The 26,969-nt window shown below is 47.4% G+C and overlaps 1 protein-coding gene across 2 annotated transcripts in view; it reads left to right on the forward strand.

The window, feature by feature from the left end:
• Positions 1–2,708: 2,708 nt before the first annotated feature.
• PIK3R5 (phosphoinositide-3-kinase regulatory subunit 5) overlaps positions 2,709–26,969 on the forward strand; it is a 97,806-nt gene continuing 73,545 nt past the window's right edge. The window contains exon 1 of one of the 2 annotated variants that reach the window (XM_037914177.2): positions 2,709–3,052. The gene's annotated coding sequence lies outside the window, so the exon portion shown is untranslated. Of the gene's footprint in view, positions 3,053–3,303; positions 3,373–26,969 lie in introns of those variants that run through there. The other variant, XM_037914178.2, reaches the window with a different exon arrangement.

Raw genomic sequence — 26,969 nt, forward strand, 5'->3', positions numbered from 1 at the left:
ACCAGAGGTGACAGAACCCAAGGCCTCCAGAATCCCATTTCATTGACACATCACTGGCTGGAAGTTGAAGCTAGGTAAATTCGGACTGGAAAGTACTGATTTTGAATAGCAAGCGTAATTAACAATTGGAACAATTTACCAATGGCTGAGGTGGAGTCTCCATCATTTTAAAACCAGATTGGATGTTTCTCTGAAAGATCTGCTCTAGTTCAAACAGGAATGAACTCAGGGAAGTCTTATGGCCTGTGTTATGCTGGAGGTCAGACTAGATGACCGCAATGGTCTCTTCTGGCCTTAGAATCTATGACTATGAGTCACATGTGTTACACGTTTATTTCAAGTGTAATCAATGAAGGGGGGATTTTTTTCTCTCTCCCTTTCGGCTTCTTTTGAAATTCACTGGAATCTCACACAGAAACTAGCGTCTATTTCAGCCTTCGAGTTTCTTTCGGATCTTGCCACACGAACGACCTGCGGTCGCTTTCTTAAGAAAAACCAAAACCGCGAGGAAACCCAATGCAAAATCCCTAGTTATTAAACACCTTGCTAGCTATGGCCTCCTATGACCCAGTCACTGTGCAGCAGCAACAGGAACATGTTTCTTGCATGATGGCAGAGAGGGGGGGAAATAGGACGAATGCCCCTTTCCTCCACTCCTAACACCCCTGTTTGTAGTTGAGAGGATGGCAGCGGTCTCTGAAGACTGAAGATCATAGAATCATACAATCATAGGACTGGAAGGGACCTTGAGAGGTCATCTAGTCCAGCCATCTGCACTCATGGCAGGACTGTGTAATAACTAGACCATCCCTGACAGGTGTTTGTCTAACCTGTTCTTAAAAACCTCCAATGACGGAGATGGGGGAGGTGGCCAATTGGCTGCTTAAGACGCTGGAGAGGAGATAAGAAGAAGGCTCCTGGCCCACCACTCCAGAGAAAGGGCTTAAAGCAACCTGGGTGTGGGAAGGATTGGAACTGGGGAGCAAGAGAGGTCTGCAGAGTAGGCCTAGGCTGATCCCTGATGATATTTTTCGATGTGGAGGTCTGAAAGTTAAGCTTCCCGAATATGAATATTGTCTGAATCAGAATAATGCAGCATCTGCCCATCTCTGTCATGCAGCATCTCTATATCAATGACATAGACAGTGGCCTTGTACAGTGTGGCACAGCTGGCCTCTCCAGCATGATGTTGGATGTCAGCAGGTGATGGTGCATCTGCTCAGCCCTCCAGTATGAAAATCCCTCACTACAGAAACCCACTCAACTTCATCTCTGCACACTTTGGGGAGTGCCTGTAAAGTTCTTCAGTGTTTCTTCAATAACCTGGATTGGCCATTTATCCCTCTTCTCTTTCAATCCCTCTCCTGGACCGGGCCCATCCTGTGTTCGTGCATTCAGAGCTTGGCATTTCAAGGTGGGCTAATTCTAGTTCTAGCACTTGTTTCTATTAGGTTGTACAGCACTCCAGGCACTTTGACCAGGGGCAAGATTGGCAGTATGCCTACAATTAATGATTAATTGAAATATACATTAATTATTATTATTATATGTGTCTATAGTGGGTGAGAGGTATGAAATATGGCCACTGCAAGAACCAGACATTTGGTTTTTTTTTTCGTTTTTTTTTTTTTTTTTTTTTGGATTTGTGGTGCTTTTATATTAATAGCCAAAAAGTTGCAGAGTCTGAAAGAAACAATTAGCCAGAGAGACCAGCATTCTAGGATCTAGGGAGGAGAAAAAGAGATTATATAAAATGCTGAACAAGGCAGGAAAAATAGATACATGGATGCGTATGGAGATAGACAAACACAAAGAAAGAGGGGGCTGTATGGGATAGACAAACAGAGAGGATAGATAGACGTGTATGGGGACAGACGGATGTGTATATGAACAATTAGATAAAGTATGAGGACAGACAGAGTGGTGTGTATGGGGATAAACAGATGTGTGTGTGGACAGACAGACAGAGCGGTGTGTATGGGGACGGACAGACAGAGCTGTGTGTATGAGGACAGACAGATGTGTGTGTGGACAGACAGCTAGAGGTGTGTATGAGGACAGACAGCTAGAGGTGTCTGGGGACAGACAGAAGGAGCAGTGTGTATGAGGGTAGATGTGTATGGGGACGGACAGACAGAGCTGTGTGTATGAGGACAGACAGATGTGTGTGTGGACAGACAGCTAGAGGTGTGTATGAGGACAGACAGCTAGAGGTGTCTGGGGACAGACAGAAGGAGCAGTGTGTATGAGGGTAGATGTGTATGGGGACAGACAGAAGGAGCAGCGTGTATGGGGGTAGATGAGTCTGGGGACAGACAGACAGCGGTGTGTATGAGGACAGATGTGGCTGGGGACAGACAGACAGAGCGGTGTGTATGAGGACAGATGTGGCTGGGGACAGACAGACAAAGCGGCGTGTATGGGGGTAGATGTGTCTGGGGACAGACAGACAAAGCGGCGTGTATGAGGATAGATGTGTATGGGGACAGACAGAAGGAGCAGCGTGTATGGGGGTAGATGTGTCTGGGGACAGACAGACAAAGCGGTGTGTATGAGGATAGATGTGCATGGGGACAGACAGAAGGAGCAGCGTGTATGGGGGTAGATGGGTCTGGGGACAGACAGACAGCGGTGTGTATGAGGATAGATGTGTCTGGGGACAGACAGACAGCGGTGTGTATGAGGACAGATGTGTCTGGGGACAGACAGACAGAGCGGTGTGTATGAGGACAGATGTGGCTGGGGACAGACAGACACGGGTGGTCTCTCTCCCCAGCGCTGGCTCCTTGACGCCCCGTGCCGCGCAGTGCCGGTCCGGGCTCGGCTGCGCTCCAGGGCAGAGGCAGCCGCTCAGCCACGCCCCGCCCGCAGCCCGCCCCCGCCCAGCGCGTCCCGGTCCCTCGCTGGTGCAGCCCAGCGGCGGCTACGTTGCCTCGGCTCCATCCCGGCCATGGAAGCGGCTCGCTGCGGAGACCCAGCCCGGCGCCGCGGGCTGTAGCGCTGCCGCGGGACCCAGGATGGGCAGTGAGCCCCGGCGGGAGCTGCCCTGCAGGTGGGTGAGCGGAGCCCGGCTGGGGCTGGACGCCGGGGGGGCGAGCGGAGGCCGGCTGGCCAAGCCGGGCTGCAGGGGGGCGGCTGGGGCATTGGTGGGGCTGGCGTCCCGGCAGGGCGGCGGGACCCGGGGGAGGGGGGCCCCGAGCGGGGAGGCAGCAGCTGCCCCTGCCCGGGCATTTCCCCTCAGCCCGGATGCGGATGGGTGCTGCCCACCCCCGAGGGCGCCGTGCGTGGGGTGGGGTCTGACTCCCAGGCTGGGTGAGGTCTCGCCTGTTGACAGGAGCGATGGGGAAAGGCCCCGGGTGGTGAGATACAGAGGTGAGTCATTTCTGAAGCTTGTTTTTCTACCGGAGCCTGGTGGGTGTGAAAAGTTCCTGGGCTGTTTATGGGCCATCCCAGGTGTGGGACCCGGTTTGGGGGGGATGTCCCAGCTCAGCCCTGCCGGCGGGCGGGGAAATTCCAGGGGCTCTCCAGCCTGTCATTGCAGTGGCTGGATTTTTGAGCCTCTGTCTCTGCTGCCCCAGGTGGGAGAGCAAGCAGTGACCTGCTCCCCCCACTGCAGGAGGATGTTAAACAGTGGCCTGTTATGGCAGGATTGAATGCACTGGCTCTCCCAGGCCTGGAGTCCTGGAAATAACTGGAGAGGATTTGGGACCACATGCTTTTGATCAGTCCTAATCCATGTGTGATTTGTGAGAGGGGAGCCGCCTTCCCCTCCGAAGCAGCAGGGATCGAGAGGAGATGGGGGTAGGCACTAACGTGGAGACAGAATCCATCAAAAAAACGCCACATAGGGAATGGAATGTGGTTCTGGACTCTGCCCAGATGGACACAGGAGTAAATCATACTCCTAGGAACATAGAATCTAGAAGCAGACAAGACCCACCAGGTCTTTTACATCCACGTGGCTCTCAGCGTGGGATTGTTCCCTGAGGAGCTTCATCCAATCTAGTGTAAATCTGGGCACCGTCCCTTCACCTTTCTCTGCGGCAGGAATTCCCCCAGTCGAATGGAGACCGATGAGCCACTCTCCTTTAGTGCGTCAATCTCCCATCCCTAGTTAAACTTCACCGCAAAGATCATTTTGCTATGCAGCTGCAACTGGCTGGAGCTTGGATCCAGGCTGGTGCCCGTTTTGCTCTCGCTTGTCCTGACCACCTCCGAGAAAGGCTTAATGCAGATGTTATAAAGGAGTGAAAAGACTCAGTTGATTGAACTAGCTGCAGCGTACGAAATATACAGAAACAACCTCCGAGGCGTTATCCCCACTAGCATGTTTGTTCAAATTGCACACTATTACTAGCACTTGTTCAGCTTCACTGGCTGATTGTCTGTAGCACTGTGTCCCACTGTCACTACCAGCAGTCATGGTGCAACAGCGAGAGATGAAAGTTGGGGTTGCCTGCATTGCTGTGTCATCGTATCTCTGGTAGTGCTAAGCAGCAACAGTGTTATTATTCAGTAGTGAGTTTTTTAAATAATATGTTTGTATATTCTGCAAGCTTCTATTTAGGAAGATGAAAAATGCCATAAAAAACATTCTGGGGGGAAAAGACACTATTTCAGTCTTTCACTTTTTTATAGTAATACTGAGGTGGCTCTGAAAACTGGTGCAGAAATTTGAATACTAACAATTCCAGAGCACGAAGCAGATGTGTGAATTTCAGATCAGAGTTTGTAATGAGAAATTTGGAAGGGAGGAGGATAAAAGGTAAAAATATAAAGGAGATTTATATTTGGCGCCTTCCGAGCCACATACGATAATCTTCAGAAGTTTGAGAGCTGGGCACAGCTGCCAGGGCTCAGAGCTTCTGAAGCCACGAGCCCTGGCAGGTGCCTCCTATGGGGCTGAAGCTCCCTAGACTCCCCTCCCTGCTGGGCAGAAGCCCCTCTCCCCTCCATCCCACCCGCCCAGGAGTGCTCAAATTATAGACAGCTGGATAAGTATAGCTCCTGGATCTGTGCTATACAATCCATAAGTGCCCTGCTCTTTATGATGGAGGAGAAGTGGTGTGGAATCACAACAGGTCCAAGCATGCAATGCTCCATCTTGGTCCAAGTGTTCAGGCCCCTTTGTATGCCTGGCTACGCAGCCTCCATGGATTGTGCCTGTGAATTAAAGATGAAGGCAGCTGCTATCTGCGTCACTTCATGTAAACTTGATGCATCCTTTGGGCTCCTGGTGAGATGCCAATGCAGCCTGTCAGTTGGGCAAAGTTTGAACATCCCTGATGTGATAGGAGGGGACAGCAAACACGTTGGAGCAGGGTCCTGAAGTTCTTAGCAAGCAACCGAAGAGAGAGGCTACATGGGAGGCAGGGACAGAAGCAAAACGAAACTATGTTGTGGCTTCTTCTACTTAACTTTATAAATAAAAATTCATGTTATGTGATGAAAAAGAAGAACTGAATCTAGATGAAAGCGTCAGAGGAAAATTACCACACTGTGCTCTCAGAAGAGCCTGGCTTTAACAAGTGCAGTGGAGTGCTTGCGGCTTTCAATAAACTAGCAAACTCTGTAGCTGTAATTGCACCACTGGTGTAGCTCCGCTAGTGGAAGAAACATACTGTGGACACTAGTGTAGACAAGACTGGGTCACCTTTGTCGTTGTGTCAGCTCAGTGACAGGAGTGCTTGCAGCTTTTGTATGGTACAGCCACAGATCAAGTGGGGCTAGGTTTCAACTTCTATATTTATTTAATAAAGTGGACATTTACCTGCCCCTAATGTGTGGGGTGAATAATTTAAGTCTTGGGGTTTTCCTTGTAAACTTTTGAGGGGATGCCCAGACGTGGGACGATGTGCAAGGCATATTGGGGCAAGCCCTGCAAGAGCATTTTCAAGTGTGTGCCTGGAACAGTGTAGATTGTGTTGACTTTTAAGCTCTGGTCCTCTTTAAATGCTTCAGAGCTCTGTATTTCCATTATCTGGAATAGGTGCGAGGATTGGATCAGGTTCCTATAGAAACAGGGGCTCCCCCACTGGCTTAGCTCCACGGGTTGATGTGTGTTTTTCATCGCTAGCTGAAACTTTGGTGCCCAGTTGTGTGGTTTACAGAGCTGTTTAGCTGGGAAGATTTCAGGGTTGGAAATTTCATCCTGATGGTTCTGGGAAATAGTACTGCTCATTGATACAGTTGCTGATCTCCTGCTTTTTCTTCTCTCTTAAAGAAGATTACCTCTCCCCTTCCTCAGGAGGCCCTGGATGGTGGTGATCTTCCATTGCCAAACAGAGTCCATCAATGCCACTCTTAGCTTGATGTGCAGTGCTCCTTCCCCATCCAGGAACTGAGAAAACTCTCTTTGCAGCCCTGGCATCCTTTACCGGCCCAGTGACTGAGGGGGCTGGGCCTGGGGCTCTTAAATGTATGAAAGTGTGATGAGTTAGCTCTAGAATCCCCAGGCTGCTCTACTAGGTACTTCCTGAAACCACACAGAATAACATGCACTTCATGGTTGCTGCAGGGCTGTGTGTTTTTGGTCAGCATGCTTCTGCATTGCCCACTGAGCTGCTGCTCAGGTGAATGGGTGGTAGTTAGCAGCATTCTTGCCTTGCGTACTGTGCACGCCACGCAATAGTGAAATGCTTAAAGATACACAAGGGCTGTTGCATGGGCAACTTGGTGTCATCATCGTGCTGTGCTGTTGCCCCCTCTGTGAGGTGTCCCAGTAGGGTGGACACGACCTTCCCTCTCCTGGTCACAGGCCTAGTTGGTGGGGAAAAATCCATTTTTATTGTCCTTCTGGGGAGGAGAGCAAATGCAGTTTCCAAACTCACTTCCCGTTATAGACACCAAAAGGGGGCTTTTGTGTGTTGATGATCTTGTCTTTGGCTGCCAATTAACCCAGCATGAGAACTTGTCTCCCTAATGATGCTTCCATGGGACTCCTCGGGTGTTTTAATTGCAAAGATTTGAGCAGCTAGCAAGCGATGAACATGGAACGTACGCTGTGCAGTAGCTAAAAGACACAGTTCTTTGGCAAGCCTTCATTAGGAAATAAGGACGCTGGCAGGAATGCTTCGGAGATGCAATTTTCTTAATGAAAGCTACTGAATAGGGAGCCTCATGGGGAAGAACAGGCTCTTGCAGGGCGCTGCCAATTGCGCCTCTGTAGTGTTAATTTTGTATTTCCTCTTCATTGTTTCTAATACCCTCTTGGAAGCTTGCAGATAAACACTTTGTTTTCCTACTAATTGTGTCCTGTTTGGCAAGCAGTGGTTATAACACATGTTTTTTGGACTACATGAACTCCTAGGTTGTTAGTCTTTGATTTCAGGCTTTGCCATTTAAAAGGCAGCTTACATTTGCAGTAAGATGATCCCTATCATTAATATCACTGTCTCTCAATGATCTCCCCGTAGATATTTGACAGGCAAAAGCATGGCTGACTTTTAAAATATATTTATGAGAACTGTAGCTGGAGTTTTCATGTGTGAAATTGATGCAGTGCCCCTGTGAAAAGTGGTTTTGTAAAAAATGGATGGTCATGTTTGTGTCTTGATTGTTTTTGTGCCCAGTGTGCTACATTTTCAACAAAGGTGGCTTATCTAAATGACACCCTGAAATCTCTCCCAGAATCTGAGAGTTAAGCTGGGTTCTGCCTTTCATGCCTCATGACCTGTAATAAAGATTCAAATTCTTCTCTGGGACAGTTGTGCAACCTCACTGTTTGCATTGCATGCACACCTGTAACTAATTGGTTAGCTATGCTCCAGTTACAGGGATGATCAATTTATGCACAAGAAGGAATAAACTCCAGCATGGTCTTTCTTTCCCAGTTGTGCTGGTTCTGCAGGGGAACAAGGGGTAAAAGCAGAACACGTGTATTTTTGCCACTAATGTGGGCATATGTCATATTTTTGAGTTAAATAGGAAAACGGCATATGTTACTTGGCTAACTACTTATAGGCTATCCTCACTGTAGATCCACAGAGGGAAAGCGCTATTGAAATGCTGCTGTCTGTTTGACACAGTTCTCAGCTGTCCTTGTATTAGGAAGGATGTAACTTTCTTCCAGTTTTCTGTATCTTTTTTTATTTTTTGATCAAACATGCTTCTCCCAAAGTTCTTTCTTTCTAACTGGTATCTTGATGAGTTTGTACATCCCTTAACCTATTCCTTCAGCCACTGACGGTGTGTCTATTTAAACCATATCCTTGAGTCAGAGGCTATGCCACAAACAAGTTCTCATCCTTTCAGGTGGCATTTCCTTTTTCTCATTGTTTCTGGCAATCTGTATAAGTGAACCTGCACATGTGTTTCTTCACTAGCAGTGCTTTTGTGTTGCTAAACTTGGCAAATAATGGCTCAGTGTGAACTGAGGAAGACTGAGCTCCTTAATACAAGAGGGAGCATGATCTATTTAGGTAATGAAGTTGCAGTTCTTGGGTTAAGATAGGACTGCAATTCTGATTGAACATATTATAGCACTATAAATCTTGCCTTTTTAACACAATGAGGCTGCCATCCTGCATTGGATCTGTGCAAATGGACCCCCCACAGAATGCTCTAGACATTATGTAGGGCTCTCCTTGGGACTGGCCACGTAGATCCAGTTGAAAGATCGGGCTTAAATTGCTGCTGAGACACTCGAGAGTCCATAGGAGATTCTCTACCAGGTTAGCTTCATTTTAAGGTGGATCCAGTCTGGGTCGCTATTGTTGCTGGGTGAAAGGCAAAAGAAACAGTAGTCTGAAGAAACCACAGGGGCACAGTGGGCTCCAAATAACTCGTTGAACACAGCATGCGGGGCCCAGTTACTCAGACACACGGCAGCTCTGGCTGAGTTTTTTTTTCGTAGAACATAGTGAGCTCACTAACTATTGATATCAGTTTGGAGTAGGTGGTAACCCTTTAAATAAAGTACCTTTTATAAAAGTTTTGGGAGTGCTGGTGGTGATTGCAAAAATAGGTAACATCTCAGTCCCTAAAATTCCTCCCCTGCAATGAACTATTTAGTGAGCCTATTCAGCCTCCCATCACCCCTGTGAGATAGGGAAATGCTGTTATCCCCACCGTACAGATGAGGGACTTTGGCAAAAGAGAGACTTAAGGGTATCTCTATGCTGCAATCAGAGGTGTGACTGCAGCACGCGTGCGTGTACCTGAGCCAGCTTGGCTCTAGCTAGCTCCACTGACCATAGCTAGCTCCACTGACCATAGAAGCTGCGGCCGCATGGGCTGCATAAGCCCATCCAGGACTCTGGGTGTGTACTCAAGCAGCTGGCTCATGTTGCTACAGCTTACTGCTGTTGTTACTTGAGCTAGCTAGATCAAAGGTAGCCTGGGTATGTCTACACGTGCTGCAGTCACACCTCTGACTGCAGTGGAGACAGAACCGAAGCGGCTTGGCCAGGTCACGCAGGAAGCCTGTAACAGAAGAGGGAACTGAACCCAGGTCTGGCAAGTCCTAGCACCCTGGGACATCTTTCCTCTCTTCAGGTGTGTGCTGGGATCTGCTCGTCTAGAAGACATTGCAAGACTGGAGCTTTGGTGGATAAATATGTTTCATTCCCTAGCTGCTCCTTGTATTATGATAATGTACAATCCAAGAAAGCAGACCTGGGCTTGTATAGACTCCTTTTATTCTTGTATTCTCTTGTTCCAGAGAATGCTGAAGGTGAGACACAGAGAATTCCTTGATTCTTTTGGTATTGTGGAGCTGGCTTGCACGGGTGGGTAACTGGATGGATGTTGGACATTAAAACCCATCCCATCTTTAGAAATTAGCAAGACCATGCTAACCCTAGCCCATCTCCAGGTCAGAAGGTGGAGTGGTCTTCAGCTGCAGCCTGGAGAGATGTTGCTGTCAGATCCATAGTTGCAGTTGCATGCAATTTTGCAGGATAAATTGGGTTTAAACCCCTTTGTGAGCCATGAAAACAAATGTGGATCGGAATCACACTTTTACTCTCCGGGTCTGTCTGTGCTGGGGGAACTTCTGAAAAATGTCTCACTGTTGCTAACAGTGGCTTAGCCAAAGGTCAGTAGTGATAGGAACCCTAGCATAGATGAGGTTTCGGCTTTTGACATGGCTTTCAGTACCGCTCAGTTTAACCTTGCTAGGAGCAAATCTAAATGATTGAAAACAGTGAGGTCAGCAGCTGAAACAGTGTCCGTATTACCAATTAGGGCTCCCTCTCAGTGGGAAATGTTTACGCAAAGGGAGTTTTAGAAACAGGGCCTTAGGGTAAAGATTTAATTTGTTTTTTGTTTGTTTTTTGGTTTTCTGTTCAGTTTCAAACAAATCTGTTTAGTACCTTAAGAGTTAAAAAACAAAAAACAACATTCAGGAACATTAGGGCTGGGGTTTTTTCCTGACCCTTCTGTCCTGCAGTGTCTTTGTTTCATCACTAGAAAACTTAAGCAGACACAAATTGCATGTGTAAGCTAGTTTTTAAAAATAACTCTATTGGGCAAAGTCATCACTCCATATTCATATATGGAATTCACCAAAAAGAGGCAATGCAGAGTAGTGGGTAGAGCACTGCACTGGCACATGGGAGACATGGGTTCTATTCCCCACCCTACTATGTGATGCTGGGCAAGTCATTTAACCATCCTCTATTTTTTACCATCTGACCTCCTTGTCTGTCTTATCCTTTTAGACTGTAGTCTCTTTGGGACAGGGAATGTCTCTTATTATACATATGTACAGCACCCAGCACAATGGGGCCCTGCTCTCAACTGGGTCTCGAGGTGCAAACAGTACAGCCAATTGGCAGGAAGGGAAATGACTTACCATGTTATCTTTTATGTGCAAAGTCTCTGGGGCTTTTAAGACGGGAGCACTTTGGAGAGAGAAATGAAGCTGGATGGCCAGTGGAGCAGTGAAATAATGGGAGGGGGATGATTACATGGTATTGCAGTGTCCCTGTATTCACTTATTCCTGGTACAAACCTACATGATGGGACCACCCACATGTACCTTTCACATGTTAAAACTCTGGTTTTCCCTTAATGCTCTGTCCTGGTGGAGCTGTTGCCATGTGTCCTTTCTTCTGCCCTCTCCTTTTATCTTTCCTTTGTGGGTATCCATTCATGACCCCTTGAGGCTGGGCAGAACTTGGGCATGTGGCTGGGCACAGTGCCACAAGCGCAGGGAAGCAAAGCTTGATCCAGGGGAGCTTGCATTCTGAGCCTGTCCCCCGGGGAGCTGCTTCTGGGCTGGATGTTTTGAGGCCATCATGGGAAGTAGCTTCATGGGCAGTGGGTTATAATAGGACAGGGAAGGGTAAGCCTTCCCTAGTGCAACCACCTCCGGACACCTGGGCCGTGTGGCCACGCTTCTTCCCCTCCCTGCTCTGCCCCTTCCACAAGTCCCCCAGGGCTCGCTTCTGCTGCCTGCCTGGTAACTTTTCCTCCACTACACCACCCCTCCTGCCCAGAGATCACTGCTGCATTCCTCCTTTCCCCCGCTGGGGCAGGGTGTGTGAAGGGGGACGCAGCGAGCCAGTGGTGGATGGGGGTGTCTGGTGGGGGAGTGAGGAGGTGGGTGGGAGAGGGGTCTCACGGTGGCTGGGGGGGTGAGGAGGGACCAGGCGAGTGGGGGGTCTTGTGGTAGGACATGGCAAGTGGGGAGGGGACAGGGGGTAGAGACGAGGTCGGAAGAGGTGGGGCAGGGAGCTAGCCTTCCCTAGGGGAAGCTTCACCTACCACCAATGAGTAGCTTGTTGGTATAGGCATATAATTCTTACCCAGTATTTGAGAGTGGTTCTGGGTTCAAATCCCCTACAAGCCTTTTCAAATGCCAGTAATTGTCCTGTGCCTTCAGGATAGGCTCTAGTTCGAACAAGAGTTATTTCAGAGAAGGTCTGTTGCCTGTGTTTAAACAGGAGCTCAGGCTAGATGGTTGCAGTGGTCCCTTAGACTCTATGGGTAGTGCTTCTGGATTTAGAATCCATGAATGGGTTTGGGTCACTTTTAAACATTTTCCCAGTAGGTCTGGGGCAGGCTCAGGGTCCTGCAGTGTTCCCCATCCCCGCTGCTCATGCTCCCCAGGTCAGGGAGTGTTGCTTTAGCAGGATAAGAAGCTAGGTTTTACAAAAGTGTCCAGGTGCTTTATATCAGGGGGTAGCCGTGTTAGCCTGTATCCACAAAAACAACAAGGAGTCTCGTGGCACCTTAAAGACTAACAGATTTATTTGAGCATAAGCTTTTGCGGGTAAAAACCCCACTTCTTCAGATGCATGGAGTGAAAATTACGGATGCAGACATAAATATACTGGCACATGAAGAGAAGGGAGTTACCTCACAAGTGGAGAACCAGTGTTGACAGGGCCAATTCGATCAGGGTGCTTTATAACTTCCTTAACAATTCTTCCCTTTCCTCTGCCCTGTGAATAGCAATGGTGGAGTTTCCATTGCGTGCCAGTGACGGAATGCTCAATCCTACAAGTGAAACTATCAAACCCCACCGCTATCTCAAGTTAACTCTTCCTCAGGCTTGATACTGAAGTTGTAGTTGAGAGTATCATACCAAATGAAACTAAGCTTCACTGTTATGATAAAGGCCGAGGTGGGTTTCTTTTTTTGTAATTGATGCCAGGAACAAGTGCATTTTCTCTCTGAAAAGTGACTATGTACTGACCTTTATGTAATCATCGAGTCAGATACGTGTTTGTGTTTGGAGTCATTTCTGCTGTGAGGAAAACAAGCTGCCACCCTCCCCAGTTAGCCTGGCATATCACACACAGCAATGGAGGAGTGAACTGGATTGTGTTCAACAGGATGGTTACTGAGTTCAGTTATACTTGTGCAACTCCATAAAAGGCAGTGGGACTGCTCAGGTATTACTGAGGGCAATCTTTGTGAGGACAGGTGTTGCCAAGGACACATCTTATACTATGTGACTTTTTATTATTCGGTGAAGATGCTTGAGAAAGGAAGAAATCAGCTTGAATCTCAGATCCTAGGCTTAATCTGCAGGACTGACAGTTAAAACATCTTTTGATTTGTAAATTGAACACAGTTGATCTAGAATTACTGGGCAATGAGAAACAAGGAGCACCATGATGTTGTTTTTAGAAAGTTAATTTTCAGAGTTGAGCCGCACTTCAGAAAGAAGAATTCCCAGCATATAGTGGTAGCTTTTAAGTAACCATAGATGAGACCTGTTAGGTCATAGTTTTTAAATTTCTTGAGCAATAGGGCTTCCATAGTTTCCTTTGGGAACTTATCTCCTTATTAAGATGTTAGAATGTTATGTCTATGCTATGAATCAATCTAAAGAGCTGAGATGTCTTTTTCTGACTGCCCTAAATTTTTGACATTTGTAACAGTTGGAAGGAATCCTCTAATAAAGTAACATGGGAGGGAATACCTTTATCCTAGAAATGATAACTCGAATACAGAGCTGGGGAGAAAAACATGTGTCCGTTCTGCATTTAGCTGCTTTCTGACAAGATGCATGGTTTTTTGTTTTTGTTTTTATAAACAGTGAGTGCGTCTCCCATTTGAAGACTGCTCTGCGTTGCCTGTCTGGGAGATTAGCATGTGACATATCTTGATTTTTAGTAAGGCTTTTGACACAGTCCCACATGACATTCTCATAAGCAAACAAGGGAAATGTGATCTAGATGAAATTACTGTAATGTGGGAGCAACACTAGTTGAAAAAAACTTACTTGAGGAGTAGTTATCAATAGCTTGCTGTCAAACAGGGAGGGTGTATCTTGTGAGGTCCAACAGGGGTCAGTCTTGGGCTCAATATTTTCATTTCCACTTATAAAATGTATGGATGACACCAAGCTGGGAGGGGTTGGAAGCTCTTTGGAGGACAAGAGTAGGACTCAAAACAGGCTGGATATATTGGAGAGTTGGTTTGAAATGAACAAGAAGAAATTCAATAAAGACAAATGCAAAGTACTACTTTTAGGAAGTGCAAAGAACTACATATAGGAAGGAAAAATCAAGTCCCCAGATACAAAATGGGGAATAACTGGCTGGACGGAGTAGTACTGCTGAAGAGGATCTGGAGGTTATAGTGGATCACAAATGTATTATGGTATGATGCAGTTGCGAAAAAAGCTAATGTTCTGGGGTATATTAACAGGCGTGTCGTATGTAAGACATGGGAGGTAATTGTCCCTCTCCGCTTGGCACTAGTGAGGGCTTAGCTGGAGTACTGTATCCAGTATTGGGCACACACTTTAGGAAAGATGAGGACAAATTGAAGAGCGTCCAGGGGAGAGCAACAAAAAATGATAAAAGGTTTAGAAACCCTGACATCTGAGGAAAAGTTAAAACAACTGGGCATGTTTAGTCTGGAGAAAAGAAGACTGAGAAGGGAACCTGATAAATCTTCAGATATGTTCTGGGCTGTTATAAAGAGGATGATGTTCTCCATGTCCACAGAAGGTAGGAGAAGAAGTAATGGGTTTAATCTGCAGCAAGGAAGATTTTGGTTAAATATTAGGAAAAACTGTCTATCTCTAAGGGTAGCTAAGCTCTGGAATAGGCTCTGAGGGAGGCTGTGGAACCCCCGTCACTGGAGGTTTTTAAGAACAGGCTGGACAAGCACCTGTCAGGGATGCTCTAGGTTTACATGTTCTTGCCTCAGTGCAGATGGACAGACTAGAGCAGGGGTTCTCAATCTTTTTTTCCCCCTGTGCCCCCCCCCCCCCAACATGCTTTAAAAGCTCCAGGGCCTGGCAGAGGAGCCTCAGGGGGTTCAGGGCTCTGATTTTTCTGCCTGAAACCAGCTGAGGGCTGTGGACCCCTGGTTGAGAACTGCTGGACAAGATGACCCCTCCAGGTTCCTTCCAGCCCAACATTTCTATGCTTCTATGTGGGATAGTTTACGCGGAGGAGAGTCTTGGAGGAGGATTTGGTCTGGTGGGCAAAGTACAGATTTGTTGCAGTCTGTGCTGGAGATGACTTGGTGGGGCAAAATTAGCATCATTCTTTCTCAGCATGATCAAAATCCTCCTTCGTCATTTTAGAGGGGTTGGGAGTGGAATTCCCCCCTATCTTTCTGTACATCAAAAACAAAAATAGAGCTTGCCCTGTGACAGTGCTAATACCAAGAAAGATGTTTTAAAAATAAGCCTGGAGGAAGTGATAGTTTGCACATCTCCTTTCCAACCATTCTGCAAACAGTTCTGTCCTGTCAGTACCACATTGTGTTGATTCCCCAAAGACTGCGTGCAGATGTGGTCGCCCCATCTCAAAAAAGATATATTGGAAAAGGGTCAGAAAAGGGCAACAAAAATGATTAGGGGTATGGAATGGCTTTTGTATGAGGGGAGATTAATAAGACGGACTTTTCAGCTTGGAAAAGAGACGACTAAGGGGGGATATGATCATGACTGGTATGCAGAAAGTAAATAAGGAAGTGGTATTTACTCCTTCTTATAACACAAGAACTAGGGGTCACCAAATGAAAGTAATAGGCAGCAGGTTTAAAACAAACAAAAGGAAGTATTTCTTCACACAATGGAGAGTCAACCTGTGGAACTCCTTGCCAGAGGATGTTGTGAAGGCCAAGACTATAACAGGGTTCAAAAAAGAACTAGGTAAATTCAAGGAGGATAGGTCCATCAATGGCTGTTAGCCAGGATGGGCAGGGGTGGTGTCCCTAGCCTCTGTTTGCCAGAAGCTGGGAGTGGGCGACAGGGGGTGGATGACTTGATGATTACCTGTTCTGTTCATTCCCTCTGGGGCACCTGGCATTGGCCACTGTCGGAAGACAGGACACTAGGCTAGAGAGACCTTTGGTCTGATCCAGTATGGCTGTTCTTATGTTCTTGCTGCTGGCATCTAAAGCTAGACCTGCTCTCTGTGAAATCTCATCATTCATGCTGCTTAGTTATTGTGGGGAGGATGTCTGCAGATGCAGCTCCCCCCGATGTTCCTATGTGCCCCTCCCAGGGGGCTGTGAGGTGGGGATCGAGCAGTAATACCAAGCGCTCCGTGCATCCAGGTCACTTTCCCAACCTGGGCTGTGCTGTGAGGCGAGCATCAGGAGCTGCTGCTCTCTGCCCTCCCCTTACGCAGCCGAGGTGGAGAAAGTGACTGGGATGCAGGGAGCCCTGATGTGGCTCCTCACTCCCCGCTCCCTCACAGCCCCTAGTGGGGACTTGGAGGAGCAGCATTGGAGAGGGTGAATGAGCAACAATGCCAGCTGCTCCATGCATCCAGGTTTGTTTCCCCAAGTGGGCACGGGGGGTGCAGGGGTTCAGGGCAAAGGGGGCACAGTGCAGGGGATGGAACACAGGATGGGGCAGAGGTTAGGGGCGCAGGGGGCACAGTGTAGGGGTTAGGGGTGAAGGGGGGCAGGGGTTGGGGTGAATGGGGACAGGTGGGGAGTGCAGGAATTAGGGGTGGAGGGGGCAGAGTGCAGTGGTTAGGAGCGCAGGAAGGGAGTGCAGGGATCATAGTGTAGAGGTGAGGGGGCAGGGATTAGGGGCAAAGGGGGCACAGTGCAGGGGCTAGGAATGCAGAAGGGGTGACCAGAGTTAGGGGTGCAGTAGGGGGGCACAGGGGTTGGGGAGCCTGGGGAGTCCACGGGTGCCAGGGGCAATGGGGGGGAACCACACCCATGGGGGCGAGGGGCACAAAAATACAAGTTTACCCAGGACACCGTTTTCCCTAAGGCCGGCCCTGAGGGATAATACTGAGCAAGTCCTAAGGGTTGTAACGTAAATTACCATCACTGGGGAAAACATGCCTTGACACAGAGAGGTGGGGACAAATTGTGAGAGCAGCAAGGACCTCCATGGCCTATAGAGCCAGGGGGCAAGTCATACGTATCACTAGATTTCTGAAAGTGATTTTTTTAAAAGATCTGTCTGAGTTTAACTCGTATTCCCATAAAACTGCTCTCATTTTATCTGCAGCGAATTCAAACATATCTGTTCAATAATTAGAGAGATTTATGCCACACTCTCTAGATCGTCGTGATAACATCACGTAAGTTCCTGTGTTTCACAACCTGCTCTATCAATTGACTCTGTGGGTAAGCTCTGCCCATCAGCGTGATTTCTGCGTCTGTAGTAACTTGCCAAGTTGGAGTAGGGGGAGGAGATCAAAGGAGGGCAAAGCTGAATTGACCGGCGTAAACATGTGATTCGGGTGGGTGGGCAGAGGGCTGGGGAGGTTGGGCCCAGTAAAACTGTAACTGCCCTGCTTTTGGGGTGTTAGTTATGAATGGTGGAAAGGGCATTAAGGGGGTGGAAAGGGCTTTCAGAACAGCTTTGTGCTGTTCTAAGGGGTGTGAGCGAGCATGCCCGAAACCAAAAGCAGAAGTCTAGAGTGGGAAGCTGTCTTGGGGGGATAAGAGGGGGAAAGTCACAGACCATACACAGCTCCCGACCCCTGCTCATGTTAAATGCCTTCCTGGTTTGTTCACTGCTTGATTTGCCCCTTCTCCTCCCACCATCTGCACACACCGTGAAAGGGAAAACCTGTCCCTGATGACTAGCGACCTGCCAGGACCAATGCCACACAGTGCATTGCTGGCCTAGCATGTTACAAGTACAAGGATCTCCTAGACACCACCAGATACCCCTTCATCCACTGCTCCCACCGTGTGGTTCTGTCATGCACCAATTCCCCATCAATTTAATATTGGGTACCCCGACGGTACCTAGCACCTGGGCATCTGGGTGCCAGGCAACCAGTGAGAAGCACTGATCCCACAAAGGGCTGGGCTTTTGTAGCATCCCCTTTCCCCAGGGATGTTTTCATGTATCCTTCCCTTGAGAGGAGAGATCCTGCCCCTCTTATGGCGTTTCCTCTCTTCCCTCCTGTTTGTCCCCACGTGGGTCTGTCGGAAGGAGATGTTGTTTCGAGGGAGGGGGGAATGTCTCTGTCAGACAGTTGTGTCTGGCTGGCATTTGGATCTCGGCATGCTGAGGGTTGGGCTCAGTTTAATCTCCTCTGGAGGGGGTTCTGTAGCTAGGGGCCCTCTGCTGAGAATACAGCTGCTGCAGCTCCAGCTCCCCTCCGCCAAAATGTGGGGGTTCTAGCCCCATTCCCTCCTTCACACATGTAGGGTTCCAGCCCCACTTCCCCTGCCCTCCAGCCCCTCTTGGCCCCTTCCAATTTCTTCCTCCAAAATGAAAAATATACACTGGTAGCCCAAAGGCTCTGTCTGCAAGGAGGGCACCACGACCCCCGGAGCAGCTCTGCAGGTAAGAAACCCCACGGTGAGGTGCCAGCACCACTACCCAGCTCTGCTACACAGACTGTTCACTTTGGAAAGGCTCGTGCTACTGTGATAGCATCTCTTGCATCAGCTGTGCCATGCAGCTATGAAAGGCACCAGGGCCAGTCTCTGCTTTTTGGTGTCTGGTGCAAACCCAGAGCTATTCCATGGAAGTAAAATCCCTTTGTTATTAAAGCAGGGGATTACCCCAGGTGTAACTGAGAGCAGAGTCTGGCCCCAGAACTGGAGTAGGATGCACTTTTCTTCTGACCCCTCCAGCTCAGTAGCTCCATTGCAGACAGAAATCTTTATCTCTGACTTTCAGTTCAGTCTTTAGGGGAGGCATCCTGTCCCACTTCTGAAGGGACTAAAAGCCCGAGAGCAAACCTCAGTGACTACTGAGTCTAATCAACAGAATTATAATGCGAATGCTTCTGTCCATTTTATACTAGTGGTTTTTCTCTGAAATAACTAAAATGGTGCTGTGGTCACATTTCGCTAACTTTTGGTGCAACCCCACCTACCTATCTCTAAACTTTCCCACCAAGAAGCAAATGTAAGCTGTTCTGTGAGGTCAGGGTTATAGCCTTAATAGCTTGGAGAGGTACTTAAAACAAGAGCAAAGAAGTACCCTGTTGCCCGTACAACCCTTGGGGAACTGAGTGAATTAGAGGGTTGGAGTATATTGAGCCTCTCTTTTTGATTCAGACCCTGCTTGTCATTGGCAATCTTAATGGTAGCCTCAATGGAGGTGTCAAGGATTGAATTAAAGATTGGACTGCCTTTCTTTTCTAGAGAGGCTGGGTTGGGTGCTTAATAGCAGTAGACTGGTGTAACTCCATTGGGTTACATTGATTTACATCTATTGAAGATATGGGGTGAAATTCTGGTCTCATTGAAGTCTACAGGAGTTTGCCATTGAGTTCAGTGGAGCTAGGATTTCACCTATGGCCTGGTGTCTCCAGGGCATACATCTGTGATGGGGCCCATGGGGAGATGAAGTCCGTGCTGCCTGTTCTGCATCTGTTGGACTTTGGCAACCAGGATTGTCAATCCAGAACCTTTCATCAGCCCTAACGTCATATTTAATTTGGAATTTACTTACTCTTTGGTTTTGGCTACACTGTCAATCATCTAATGTAAGTTGTCCATGAAATGTCTATTAAAAATTGACTCTGAGTGATTATGAAGTACACATTCTTTATGATGAAAGTGGGAATAAGCTTGGTTTTTTTTATGGTAGGAATCTGCATGTCATACGCATCTTACTACCTGCCCAGTTCTTCGATTTCTAGACTGCTTTTCATTACAGTAGCTGGATGCGTCTTTACAAAGTTTACGCCTCACTTGCCCAAAAGTGAAGGTACAGTGGATACCCCTGGAGAACTCTAGCTGCTGTGGCCACCTACGGAAAGGTTGACTTCTGTTGTCATTTTTCACAAATCGAATTTTGCCGACAAAACAAGTTAAAGCCAAACCAGATGAATCTATCTTGCACTCTTGTGTTGTAGTGTCGGAGCGCCTCCCAATCTTTAATGTGTTTTATCCTCACGGCACCACTGTGAGATAGAGAAGTGCTGTTATTCCCTTTTTGCAGGTCCAGACTTGAAGCACCAAGAGACTAAGGGCGGAGTCCATGAAGGGACTTAGGCGGGGCATTGCAGCACCTAACTTTTAGGTACCTAGAAAATCGTAGGAACAACACTGTGATCCGCCAAGCTGAGTTAAGTGCCTAGGCTCCCTGTAGGATGAATTGGGAGAGATAGGAGCCTAAGAATGCAATCCACAAAAGCCAGCATGCTGGGCAGGAAGCTGCCTAAGCCAGCCAATAAGAGATGCTGACAAGAGGGACCCCACCTAGGCCCTGCCCCTCTCTTGGAAACAGGTGCCTAAATCTGGGCTACCGGGAAACGTCTATCTCTGCTTGTGATTCATGAACTGGTGGAGAAGTGGAGGAGGAGGGATGTCTGGCTGCCTAAGTTACATGCAAGGCCTAAACCAAATGGGGCTGCAGCAGGAGAAGGAAGATCTCTCTTATAACCTTTAGCCTAGTGGATAGGGTACTCACCCAGGATGTGGGAGACCCCCCCCATTCAAGTTCCCGCAACTGAGGGAGGGAAAAGGGATTTGAACATGGACCTCTCAGTTGAGTTCCCCAGACACTAGGCTATAGAGTCATTCCAACTCTTTCTCTGGTCTAAGTAATATTTAGGTGTGCCATTGTTTAATTAAAATGGAACAACTTCAATAGGAGAGCTTGAGGGAGCCCCACATCAGAATTATTTTGTAGCCTCATGGCTGGGGCACTCACCTGAGAGGCGGCAGATCCCTGATTAAATCCCTTCTCCCCTTCAGGTGCTGTTGGGACTTGAACCCGGGGTCTCCTCCAGCCTGATGAGTACCCTGTCCACTAGGCTAAAGGTTATAAGGGAGGGCCTCCCCAATCCTCCCCAGCTATTTTGCGTGTACTCGTCTGAGGGGCTCGATCGAGTAGCCGTGCTCACAGGCTGCCTGCTGGATGGGGCCTCCACATGCAACTTAGGCAACCGAACGCCCGTCTATCTGAGCGTGTGAAGTACTGTGGGGCTTAGTTGGGAGACAGGTGCCCAGGTGCCTAGATGGAGGCTGCTGTGTGCATGTCGAGGGGAAAAACTTAGGTGCTGAGTGAGTGTAGGCACCTACAGGTTTAGGCGGCAGCTGAGAGGAGTTTGTGGTTTGCAGTGTTGATGTACCTTCATGGATCCTACCCTAAGTGATTTGCCAGAGGTCCCAGAGAAAGCCTGTAACAGAGCAGGAAATCGAACCTGGGTCTCCCAAGACCTAGGGTGACTCCCTGAGCATTGGACCATCTTTGCTCCCTAAATATCTTGCATCATATCCTTACACTTCGCTATGTTCTGGCTGTGGTGGCATGGCAGGTGCCCTTATGTAGCCGTACCACCCGTCCTGGAGAACTCGGAACAGATGTTAACAGCTTCCCAGCCAATTTTAACTGCACTCATGGGGCATTGGGTGACAATATACGATGCATAGTGTATATTAGATAACTGGCTACCAGGACATTCAGGGCTTTAAAGATTTTTCACCAGCACCTTGACTGGTGCCCAGAAATGAACAGGAAGCCTTTGCAGAGACTTTAGCATAGATGGTGAGAATCTAGGGGCATTCATGGGTCCAAAAGGAGACGAAAGCTGTAAACCACTGTGGTAAAAGGTGTATGTATATTCCCACAATAGATAATGTAGATGCAGCCGTGACCCTTCAAACTGACCTCCTACCAACAAGCAGTACTCCTTAAACCATCTGGGTTGAGCTGTAAAGAGTTCATTTTCGTCTGGATTCTTATCTTGGTCAGGCACTCAGTGAGTGAGTAGTGACACCAGAGCCTGGGTAGCCAAAAAAGATCATAAAGCTGGCTGTCAGCATATGGGTGACCATGCAGTCCACAGTTATTTATCATCTCCCATAATGGCTTCACGTACACATTGAACAGAGGGGAGGTCACAAAATGGAACCCTGCAGAACCTCAAATTGGGGGCTTCTTGGGGTGGAAAGAGCCCACTGGGGAGCCACTCGGTCCATCTTGGAAGATCCATCTTATTCAGTGGGAACAAATGTTTCAAAACAGGCTCCTCAGAATATCGGACAAAGGTGTAACAGGATCCAATGGCTGGAAGTTGAGGCTAGACCATTTCAGACTGGAACTAAGGCATACATTTTTAACGGTGGGTGGAACTAACCATTGGAACAATTTACTAAGGGCTGGGGTGGATTCTCCATCACTGGCAATTTTAAAATCCAGATGGGATGTTTTTCTAAAAGAGCTGCTCTAGAATGATTATGGGGGACTTCTATGGCCTATGTCATACAGGAGGTCAGACTAGATGATCACTTGGCCTTGGAATCTCTGAATCTGTTTATGAATCAAAAGCTAATAAAAGCTGCATATATCCTTACCTTTGTCTGCTGTTGGTAGCTCATAACCAGTTATTGATATCAATGCCATCTACCCTCCTGATACTGATATGGGTCAAGAAAATGCCTCTCAAACTTTACCCAAAGGAGGGAGTGTCAAGACAGGGCATCGGCATCATGGCAGGGTCATTAAAGATGGCTTCTTGAGCAAGGGTCTTACTGTAGCTTATGTAAGTGGGACTGGCCGTCACAGGGACACACTTATCAGTAATAGACACCTAATATCTCCACTGGCCTTAATCAGCCATGAAGAACTGGCTCCATCACCCAGGGGGTCAGATGCACACTTTCAATTCTGAGAAACTACATGTGTCAGTTGTCAGAGTATGTGGAGCCATTGCAACTGAAATACAGATTAATACTAATACATAACACTAGCAATTTCATGTACAGGCACAGAAGCCTTCGGATGTTAAGAAGACCATTTTGGCCTTTTCCTTCAGCAGCCCTCAGATCCACAATTAGATTTGTTTCAGAAGTGCCAGATGATTGTTCTGAAAAGCTGGAAGTGTGTTTCCAGTGATAATGGAGGTGAAGCGGACTGTGTTCTCAGCATGTTCCTTGGGCATCCCGAACTCAGTGATAAAACCTTTGTTCCGCACCATGTATTCTGTACAGGTGGCAGGGACAGAAAATAAGTGTGCTGTGGGGAGGTGAGAGGTCTGCCTGACTTAAGGCATTTTTTATGACAACTCCTGACTTTCTAGCATCTTCAGTCCACGGGCAGATTCTCACACTTCCCAATTATGCAATAGACTAAACAGGGTGTGAATTACAGGCATAGGTCTTTGGCCTTTTGCTTGCTAATTAATACACTGTAATTCCCACACTGAAGAGTCACAGGGTGATTCGGAAGTATTACCTCTAAAAATAATTAGTCATGTTAATCTGGTGATGAAGCTACAACAGTAAATTCAAAGCAGGGAATATTTTGTGAATCAAACCTGACACAAAGCTCTTCTATAAAAAGGTTTCTTCTTGACGAATCCCCTTAGCAGATTGGAGAGCAAGAAATTTTCCCTAGTAGGTACAGGGAATCTACCCATCTGACTCTTTCGGACCTAAGTGATTATGGTTGTGACGAAAGCCTTCTCAGTGTAACTGAGGCAGTGATACCTGCCTGAGTCTGCAGATAGCCTGAAACAGCAGCGAGACCTGAACTCTCTGCAAATCCTGGCCTCAGTGCGTGGGCTGAGCAGAAGGACTATGCCCTGGGGAATTCCTCTGGCTCTGGAGATAGAAAGAGTCTTTTCTTTAGGACACCTTATGGCAGCCAGTCTGCAACTGCTACTCTGATGTCAAGGTTGTAATAGCCTCTGCAGGGAAGGTGGTGGATCCCCTGTCCCCAATCCCCACTGCAACATGCAGGGAGCAAGGGGAAGCTGGATTTCTCTTAGTGCAAGGAGGGGATGTCCTTTGACTTCTTGGCTCTCCAAAACGTGCCCTATCTCTGTATGGTGCAACTACACTGATTCTATAAGGGTGGGAGTATCAATGGCTGTGGAGGAGGGATGGCATCTGTGTACATCGGGTGTTGGCTGTGAATCTCCTCTCCCCCTGTTTCTGTATCGGTTTCATTGTCCAAGCTTCTGCCAACCTTTGACAGGTTCCCTTGCCCCCCTTAAATCCTGCATCCCCTTTGGTAGCGAGTTGGATAATTCTCTTGGTGAGTAACCAGCTGGGTGATTTGCCTTTGCGATAATGTGGTTATTTCTTGGCTCTGAATAACTTGTGTGTGGTTTATTTTTCTCTCGAGTACTCACACACGCACTCTCTCTACATTTCCTGGTACTGTACAGACTAGACCAAAGTCCTTAGCTGTCAGTGACCACACGGATCAGCTGCGTAGTGCGAAGGGATGCCATACGTGCGTCTCAGCAGTGGGAGGAGGGTGAAGTCATAGCCCAGAATAGGAAACTGCAGCAAAACTTCCTTCTGAATCCAGAGCGCTTCCCCTTTGGGGTGATCATACGAGAAGGTGAAGTAAGAGGATCTCTTCAGAAAATGCAGAAGTGTAGGATGCTGGTGGAAACCATCTTTAGCTAATGGGAGCTTCCTCTTCAGGCCCCAAAGCATTTGGGCCTTGGTACATGTGTTTATGAGGATGGATTCAGCCACACAGCTTGTGGCTTCCTCTTCAGACAGGAAGTCTATCGGTGTAAAATGAAAGATGCTGAGAGGAACTGGCTGTTTTCTCTGAAGAGTCTCTTTCCATCATGCTGTTGTGGTGACGGCTGGGAATTATTGGGAAAGCTCCTCACCTGCCACTTAACTGTGTCCAGAGTTGAAGTCTAGTCTGCTGTAGAGTGTAAACTCTTCAAGTTTATTCTGGACCCACATTGGCAGCTCAGGTTGTGTCCACTGTTTCTCTTCTCCCTCGTCAAGGGGAAAGGGGGTGAATTGGCAGACCGCTGTTGCGCTACTTAGGATGTCAACAATTTGTTCATCGTTGTTGCAACGGGGGAAAAGGCTGACATGTCAGGATTTCTTTTGTTGGAGTTTTCTTTGATGTAATTTGATTACTCAACTCTACGTTTTCTGAGCAGCAGATAAAAACAACACAGGGAAGTAGCATATGCAAATACATATCTGAAGCCAGAACATTCCAGATATGTGAGTGACATACCCAAAGTCACACAGCCGGTCATTGTCAAAACCAAGATTAGAACTTGGGTTTACTGATTCTCTAAGGTTTTTGTATGGTTTCCCACCCCAGCACAATGGAGCTGATGTGGTGCATAAGGTTCATAGAAATGTAGGGCTGGAAGGGACATCAAGAAGTCATCAAGTCCGGCCTCTTGTACTGAGGCAGAACCAGGTAAACCTAGGCTATCACTGAGAGGTATTTGGCCAACGTGTCCTTAAATCTCCAGTGACAGGGATTCCACAACCTCCCTTGGAAGCCGGGTCCAGAGTTTACCTGATCTTATTGTTAGAAAGTTTTACCTAGTATCTAATCTAAGGCTTTGTCTACACTAGCATTTTTTTGGTCAGGATGTGAAACCCACTTCCCCTTCCCCCCCCTCCAACTGGACACAAATTTCACTGACAAAAGCACCGATGTGGACAGTGCTATGTTGGTGGGTGAGCGTCATGTAGTGTCATGCTTTTCCCTTATCTTTATTGAATTTCATCTTGTTGAATTCAGACCAGTTCTCCGATTTGTCAAAGTCACTTTGAATCCTGTCCTCCAAAGTGCTTGCAACCCCCCGCCCAGCTTTGTATCATCATCAAATTTTATAAGCACGCTCTCCATCCCATTATCCCAGTCATTAATGAAAATATTGAACAGTACCAGATGCAGAAAAGACCCTTGTGGGACCCCACTAGACACACCCTCCCAGTTTGGCAGTGAACAATGGATAACTAGTCATTAAGTACAGTCTTTCAACAGTTGTGCACCCGCTTTATAGTAATTTCATCCAGACCACATTTCCCTAGTTTCATTATGAGAATGTCATGTGGGACAGTGTCAAAAGCCTTACTAAAGTCAAGATATATCACATCATTTGCTTCCCCCATCTGCTAGGCCGGTAAGCCTGTCAAAGAAGCAAATTAGGTTGGTTTGGCATGATTTGTTCTTGATTAATCCATGCTGGTTATTCCTGATAACCCAATTATCCTCTAGGTGCTTACAAATTGATAATTAATAATTTGGTCCAGTATCTTTCCAGGTACTGAAGGTAGGCTGACTAGACTACAATTGCCTGGGTCCTCTTTGTTCCCCTTTTTAAAGACAGGTACTATGTTTGCCCTTCTCCAGTCCTCTGGAACCTCACCCATCCTCCGTGAGTTCTCAAAGATAATTGCAAATAGTTCCGAGATCGCTTCAGTTGTTCCTTATGTACCCTACAATGAATTTCATCAGGCCCTGCTGACTCGAATACATCTAACTTATCTAAATATTCTTTAACCTGTTCTTTCCCTATGTTGGCTTCATTCCTTGCTCCTTGTTGTTGATATTAATTGTGTTTAGTGTGAGTCACCACTAACCTTTTTAGTGAAGACTGAAGCAAAATAGGCATTAACCACCTTAGCCTTTTTATGCCATCAGTCATTAGCTCTCCTTCCCTGCCAAGGAGGGACCTCCACTTTCCTTCATCTTTCTCTTGCTCCTAATGTATTTAAAGAACCTCGTCTTATTGCCTTTTATGTCCCTTCCTAGATGTAACTCATTTTGTACCTTAGGTTTTCTGCTTTTGTCCCTACATGCTTGGGCTACTCGTTTGTACTCCACCTTAGCAATTTGGCCATGGTTCCTCCTTTTGTAGGATTCCTTTTTATTTTCAGGTCATTAAAGAGCTCCTGATGGAGCCATATTGGCCTCTTACTAGTCTTCCTGTCTTCCCTTTCCATCCGGATAGTTGGTAGTTCTGCATTTAATATTGTCTCCTTGAGAAACTGTCAGCTCTCCTGAACACCTTTTTCCCTTTGATTTTCTTCCCATGGGACCTTACCTGCCAGCTGTCTGAGGCCATTGAAGCCTGCTTTATTTGAAGTCCATTTTCCTTATTCTGCTCCTCACTCCTTCCTTTCCTTAGAATCATGACATGTATCTTCATCAAAACTGCCTTCCATCTTCAGATTCACAACCAGTTCCTGACCGTTGGCCAGAATCAAGTCTAAAATGGCTGTTAGCCTGGTTACTTCCTCGACCTTCAGAACCCAACGGTTGTCCCCAACTTTTTGTCATGGGAAAATTGAGACACAGATGCAGTAAATGAGTTCCCTCACGGTGAGACTGAGGATTGGATTTGGCCTTGGAGTCTGGAGTTCCAGGTTTGATAGTGACC

This window comes from Chelonia mydas, chromosome 14 (genome assembly GCF_015237465.2).
Source record: "Chelonia mydas isolate rCheMyd1 chromosome 14, rCheMyd1.pri.v2, whole genome shotgun sequence".
In the NCBI taxonomy this organism is placed as follows: Eukaryota; Metazoa; Chordata; order Testudines; family Cheloniidae; genus Chelonia; species Chelonia mydas.